Genomic DNA, 6,477 nt, shown 5'->3' on the forward strand with positions numbered 1-6,477 from the left:
ATCTCTTTATAAACCTTCCTTGCTTATAAGGAAAACAGTTTTTGGGTGTTTTTCTGCTCTTGTCAAATGGCATTTCTGCCTGCTCCTGGCCCAGACCTGTGGCTTGCTGGACAGGGCTAGGACTTGCCACCTTTGCCAGGGGTGAGAGCTGGTGTTCCCTGCTGCAGCCAGCTCTCCTCCAAGGCCAATGACACGTTTCTTTCTTCCCTTCTCCAAGGCTGCAGTGTTATGCAAGTCAAGTGACCTCGTTTTCCAGCTATGCAATATGAACAACCATAACGTGATGAACCAGCTGTTTCCCCCCCCCCTTGAAATGCTTTTAGGATTTGTTCCTCTTTGGTGTGTGGTTTCATGTTTGTATTGTTAATTCTGAGCACCTGAGCCAGATCCTGTACAGATTGCCTTTTTCTAGGACTGAAAACGTAGCATTAGAGCTAATAAATTTTACTGTAAATATTTTTATAAGACAATTTTAAATAATATTTTGATTGCTTTTTATGGTCGTCACTGACAGTGCTGGTAAATTCTGGATCTAGTTCTTACACTCCAGTGCAGTTTTTGCTGGCCATGATGTAGGTGTGAATCTCTTAAGTTTTCTGCACAAGAAATTAAATGTTACTACTAAGGTCTGGGATAGCTCTTATGTTGATTCTGAGCTTGTATAAGGACAGCACTGGGTTCAACATTGTGGGAGAAATTCAAATCCATTACCTCAGTCACCAGTACGCTCTTAGATTATTAGTTATTTTACAACAAATTCAATGCTCTGATTTAATTGTGCCATGTGTTTGCTTCCTAGCCAGCTTGGTGGACAAGCTGTCTCTCAGTGGTTTAATTTCTCAGCTCTTGCGTGAGCTTGGAGGTGGAGGATGCCATGTACACAACAGCAAGGGTGCAAACTCCCAGGCTGCCAAAACCAGTTAAATTATTGCAGATTTTGTACAAGCTTCACAAAGCAAATCAGGCGACTTCCTCCCCGTGGTCCTTTGTGAATATGGAGGCTTTCCTCAGCTCTCTCCTGGTGTCAGCCCTATTTGGGGGTCACTGTGTGCTGACCCCTTGTGGGGTGCTGGCTGTGGGTTTCCCAAAGGTGACTTTGCTCTTGTGGAGAACGTGTCCCCCAGGGAGGGGCACCCCCAAACCCAACAGCAAACCCAGGGGTGCACCCACTGCTGGCCTTGCAGAGCAGGCAGAGGTTGAGCAGGATCGATTTGCCTTGAGCAATCTGTTGTTGAAACAAGTTTGAATCAAGTCCATCTTTTCCATTTGTGCCTAATAGATAAATTGGGGGTGATTAAAACCAATTTTCAGTTCATTCAGTTCATCCAAGTACTTTTTTGTACAGATGTGTACAGCTCTGTAATTACTATCAACACTCTTGGCAGCAGTTGCGTGACACCACCATGAAGGCTTAATTCTGTTCTCTCATTTGCAGTGTTTGGAGATCAAAACCCTTAATATCCAGCCATGTGTGATGCCTATTTATCAAGCTAACATGATGGTTCAACAGATAAATGCAGCTCAGTTTTAACCTTTGGGATTCATTACTAATAAAATGTAGTATCAAAGCAGTTGCCCCCTTGGCTTAACATCCTGCCCACAAATCACATTCACAGGAGCATAATTGTTTGCTCAGAGCTACAGGGTTTGGGAGTGTGCTAGACTTTATAGCCTGGAAATGAGTTAATTCACTTTATTCCCTCTGCCCTTATCATTGTTTATGGGTTTATAAATTATTCTCTACAGTAACAATAAATTAATATTAAGAATATTAATTTGTGACTTTTATGTATAAAAAGCCCTTAAGAGTAATGGACAATTGTGAAATAATTTACCTGGGTGTGAAATTCTTTGTTTTTGTAAAACAGAGTTTGTTGGTTCAGTAGCTGACAGTGTGCCCTAATGAGTTGGTTGACTGTTCAAGCTCATATTTTTAATTAAAGATTTTTTTGCATGAGTGTGAAGGACTGGAGACTTTGCAAAGTAATTCTCTTGACAGCTGTCTTGAAGGACTCAAGAAACATTCTTCACTGACTCATTTCTCTTATAAACAGAAATCATGTTGTAGTTCCCTGTCCTTTAATTTGAATAAAAACTGGACTAATGAAACTCTGCTGGGTGTGTTTTGGTTTCATCAGCTTCTGACAGCAAGGAGCAGCCTCATCACTACATGTGGCTTTTTTTTTTCAGTTACAGCAAATACAACCCCTGGCTTTGGAATGGAGAGGTCTAAGAGCTGGAGATGCTGCCCAGCTCAGGCCCTGCCCTGGGGTCTGTGCTGCTCCTTGCCTTGTAGGAATTTTGAAGCCATTTGGCTGCTGGGCTGCAGGAGAAGAGCATTTCTCTCAGGGGTGGGAAAGCCCTTGGTTAGGGGCATCGATGACAGAAGACAGAACCTTTTTGTGAATGTGGATGGGAAGAGAGAAGACATACAAAAGGGAAGTTTAACCCCATGGGCTTGATATTTCTTAGTATCACCAGCAAGTAACGTGTCCTACCCTACTGGAAAGATCAACACATCTAAGAAGTAGCACAACTGATTTTATCTTAAGATAAATCTCACTGAGCTTTGCAGTGTTCCAGAAATGCTCCTTGAACTGCTCCCCCTCTGTTAATAACAAGGTACATCATCAAATTTTCCGTGTGGGATCATGAAACTGCATTACCTGATGAACAGGTAATGACACCTTGTGGGTTGCTCTGTGCAGCTGTGGGACTTTGCAACTATTCCTTGTTTAGTTTCCAAATTACTGGTCTCTCCTGCACAGTTGCCCCCTATTTATTCATGTTTATACTGATAAAGCTCTAAATCTATGACGCTCCATCTGAAGAAAATCCTTTACAATAGAGGAAAAAAATCTCACAATTTTGATTTTGCTGCCTGAATGTTTTCTATTATTGTTGCTCTTTCTTTTTGCATGCCAGGTTTGACCCTCAGCAGGGCAAGGACCACAAAGCAGGATCTCCCACCTTGCCTCATCCACCTCAGAAGTACTTTTGCAGTCAGGAAAAGAAAAAGAATCACCTAAATGCTCTCTGTAATAAGCAAGCTGATGGCCTGGACTTCTCCTTGCAGGTGCTGCTCTCTCCTGCATTTTTCCCTCAGACCCCTTTGACCCCAGACATTTTTCAGGTGAGGTCCCCCAGCCTGGGATGCTGTTGCCAAGCTCATAAAACCAGCTCCCTTCTCTGTTGCTGAGTAGCACATGTTTTGAAATAACCCAGGGTGAAATATTCCTGCTCTGCTACAGCAGTACTGTGCAGAGTGGTATGTGTCATAAAAAAAACCCCCAACACCTATTTAATTGTAGGTTTAAAGGCATAAACATGACCAAAGAGGGTTTCCCTGCCTCCCTGTGCCCTGAACTACAGCGGGAAGTTTGCACAGGATCTCCTTTTTCCAAGCAATGATGATGTTTTCTGGAGATGGGACGTGGATGTGGTGGCTTCAGAAGGCAAAATTGCTTCTCCTCGGGCTGGCAGCTTGTTCTGCAGCTGTGCTGAATGTATGTGGGAAGGCAAAGAATAATTGCAATTAAAAGAATAGTCTGTTGGATGCTTCTGTAAAAAACAGCCTGTAGGATGTAGGAGGCACAGGATCACCACAGAAACGTTGCCATGAACCACAGAGGAGTTCCCAGAGCATCCCACTGTTGCTCAGTGATTAATGATATTGCTTCATATAATGTTATTCTACACTGTAAACAAGCACAAAATCACTGAACTACTTAGTGACACAAAATATTCCAAGAAATTTGCCCAAGTGATTAATGTTAACATTCTTGTTCAGCAAATTGAATGAGATTTAATTGGCACAGCTGTTGAGGCTCAATGCTTTTGATTTGGCCCTGAATTACAAACTCTATTACCATGAGCCTGCTCCTTCTCTTTCTTTCATTGTGAACCTCCATAGCCTCTGCTAAGCTTATTGCTCAGTAAATTACAGGTCTTAAAATGTTAGGGTCTGTTTTTCAATCAGTAAAACTTCTAAAGGGATCCTTAAAAGGATCTACAAAGCCTGTCCCAAAGGTGGTTCTTCTATAAAGGGTAAGAACTTTAAATGTTATTTTTTAATAACATTGTCCTCCTCATTCACCTTAAACTCTTTCTAGAATGTTATCTCACTGAATGGTGAGTTTGTCCCACTGAACAAATGCTGAAATATAATTTAAATAATGTGCTTGAAGTCAGAATTATGTTGGGACAGAAATGAACCCTAAGACTGTATTTTATATTTATTAAGGATTTTTAAGCACAAACATTTCTGCCAGACCTGTGTGAGCAGTGTCAGAAAAACTGCATTTCTTTGTAAGACGTTTTTAGTTGCATTACAACCTGGTATAGATGCTGGGTGCTTCTTTCCTCCCCCCCTGCCTCTGGGAAGGGGCATCTGTCTCTGCTCTGCATTTCATCCCACAGAGCTCAGCTTTCCTGAATCTACCTAATTAAATCCTGAACTCTGTTTTTCTGCCAGAGGAGCAGGGAAAGTCACTTGCATCTGAGACACACACATACAGAAAGGTCTGCTTTACTTCATGCTTTCCTCTCAATCATTTCTCTTCCTGGTGCCCCACTCTGCATCCCTGCAGCCTTCCTACCTGGAAATATTTTTGCCTACTGTGTAAAATACCACCTCTCTGGTCTGAATGGCAGGAATCTTCCAGCTCTGCAGGGCTCCAGTGTCTGCAAAGTTACCTTGCTGGTGTGTGGAGGGAGCTGAGCCAGCCACCCTTCCAGCTGGAGCTTCAGCCATCTGAGCCAAATTAGAGTTCAGGTCTTAATGACTGGCAAACATCACCTTCCTCCTCCCTGGCCAAGTTATTCTGGATTGTGGTTTTTGGGGTTTTTTTGTGTCAGAATTTTCTCCAATGGCAACTACAACATTTACAGAGCTACAGTCTTCCAGACTGCTCAGATTTCATTCAGAATTGGATATTTCTTACCTGTGTAAGGAAAGCTGAATGAACTATCAATTTGCATCTTATCTTGATTTTAAGTGCAACAATATACCTGAAGCATCTAATCAGAGGTGCTTTAATGCATTGCTGTGGCATCCCAGGGCACATGAAGTGTGCCAGAGCATTGGAGCTTTAACCCAGCACCCAGAATCCCCAAGGCAGCTGCACAGACCTGAAGAGCTCACAGGCCTCAGTTAGTGGAAAAAAATGCTAGTGATAAGATGCAGATAATTTCTGGGCTAATGGAAAACAGTCTGGGATGCTTAATTTGTGGTTACCCAGACAGGTGACCATGATAAAATCATTCCATGAGTGTTGGATTTTGTCTGAATTTCCTTTCCATGTTTCAACTAGGTTTGAGGGTTTAAATGGCTGAAGGCTGGTACACTAAATGAGTTTCTAGGATTTTAGGACCTATCTCTATCACCCAATCTGATATTAGGAGTCCTTTAGCTTGGATTATCTATCAGTAAATTAGTCTGTTATTCTTATATTCTTATTTAAATTCAATGTTTAAGAATGTACAGATTGACACAAACTCCAAGAGCAGAAGATCACATTGTCACTGTGAAATGAGTTGTTCAGCTTGATGTGAAGACTGAGGCTTGGAGCACTGGTAATTTAATTGTTAAAGTGTCCATAGCTGGGATTGCTCCTGGTGGTGATTGGGAAGCAGGAGCCACCTTAAAAAGAAAAAAAAATAAAAGGAAGGAGACCAGGTGGGGGTTAATTACTTAACCATGGACACCTGCTTGACTTAATTGTGGCCTGGTGGTTCAAGGTGCAGGTGGGGCTGCTTCACTTGCATAGTCCTGCTCTTTGTCTGCCTGCTCTACAGGGGCAAAGAAGTTTTATCACTTGTCTGGAGTTTTTTCTGCTTCTTCTGTGCAAGAAATGCCTTATAAATCTGCCGTGGTGGAAGTCATGGAAGGGGTGTTGACTGCAGAGGGGACGCACCCCTGGTGGCCAGAGGAGATACCCTGAGTGAGGATGAAGCTTTAGGAGCAGTATGTACAAACGGGGTGGAAACTCTCAGGTGGCTGGTTGCTGGGCTGGAGATGGGTGCAAGCACCTCTTGCTGCCCCTGAGCCTGGTGCTGGGTGTTTTGCAGCCGAGGGTGGTGTTTTTACAAGGTCTTAGTGAAGGGTTGTGTTTCCTTCCTTGTGCCTTGTCTCTACATCCCTCATAACTTATGCTGAAAGAAGAAAAAGTGCTGAGATCTCTCCTTTAAGTCTAGAGAATGTTTTCTTACCAGGAGATGATGTGTTGAGGATATAATATCACGGGTTTTCTCTTTGCTTGACCCATCCTCTGAGTTGGATATTTTGCTGAACAGCTGTTCTTACATTTAACTACTCCCAATGTTTAACACGTGTTTCTGGCAAAGTCTTGCAGCCTCTGGTGTTGGATGCAGGAATGTAGGGCTCTGTGCTGGAATTGTGCTGCTGGTGGGAGGCCCTGAGGTGCTGCTGCCGAGGGGCTCCAGCTGGTTTGGGGGTGGGGGTCGTGGTTCTGGTTC

This window comes from Chaetura pelagica, unplaced genomic scaffold (genome assembly GCF_000747805.2).
Source record: "Chaetura pelagica isolate M959 unplaced genomic scaffold, ChaPel_1.0 scaffold420, whole genome shotgun sequence".
NCBI lineage: Eukaryota > Metazoa > Chordata > Aves > Apodiformes > Apodidae > Chaetura > Chaetura pelagica.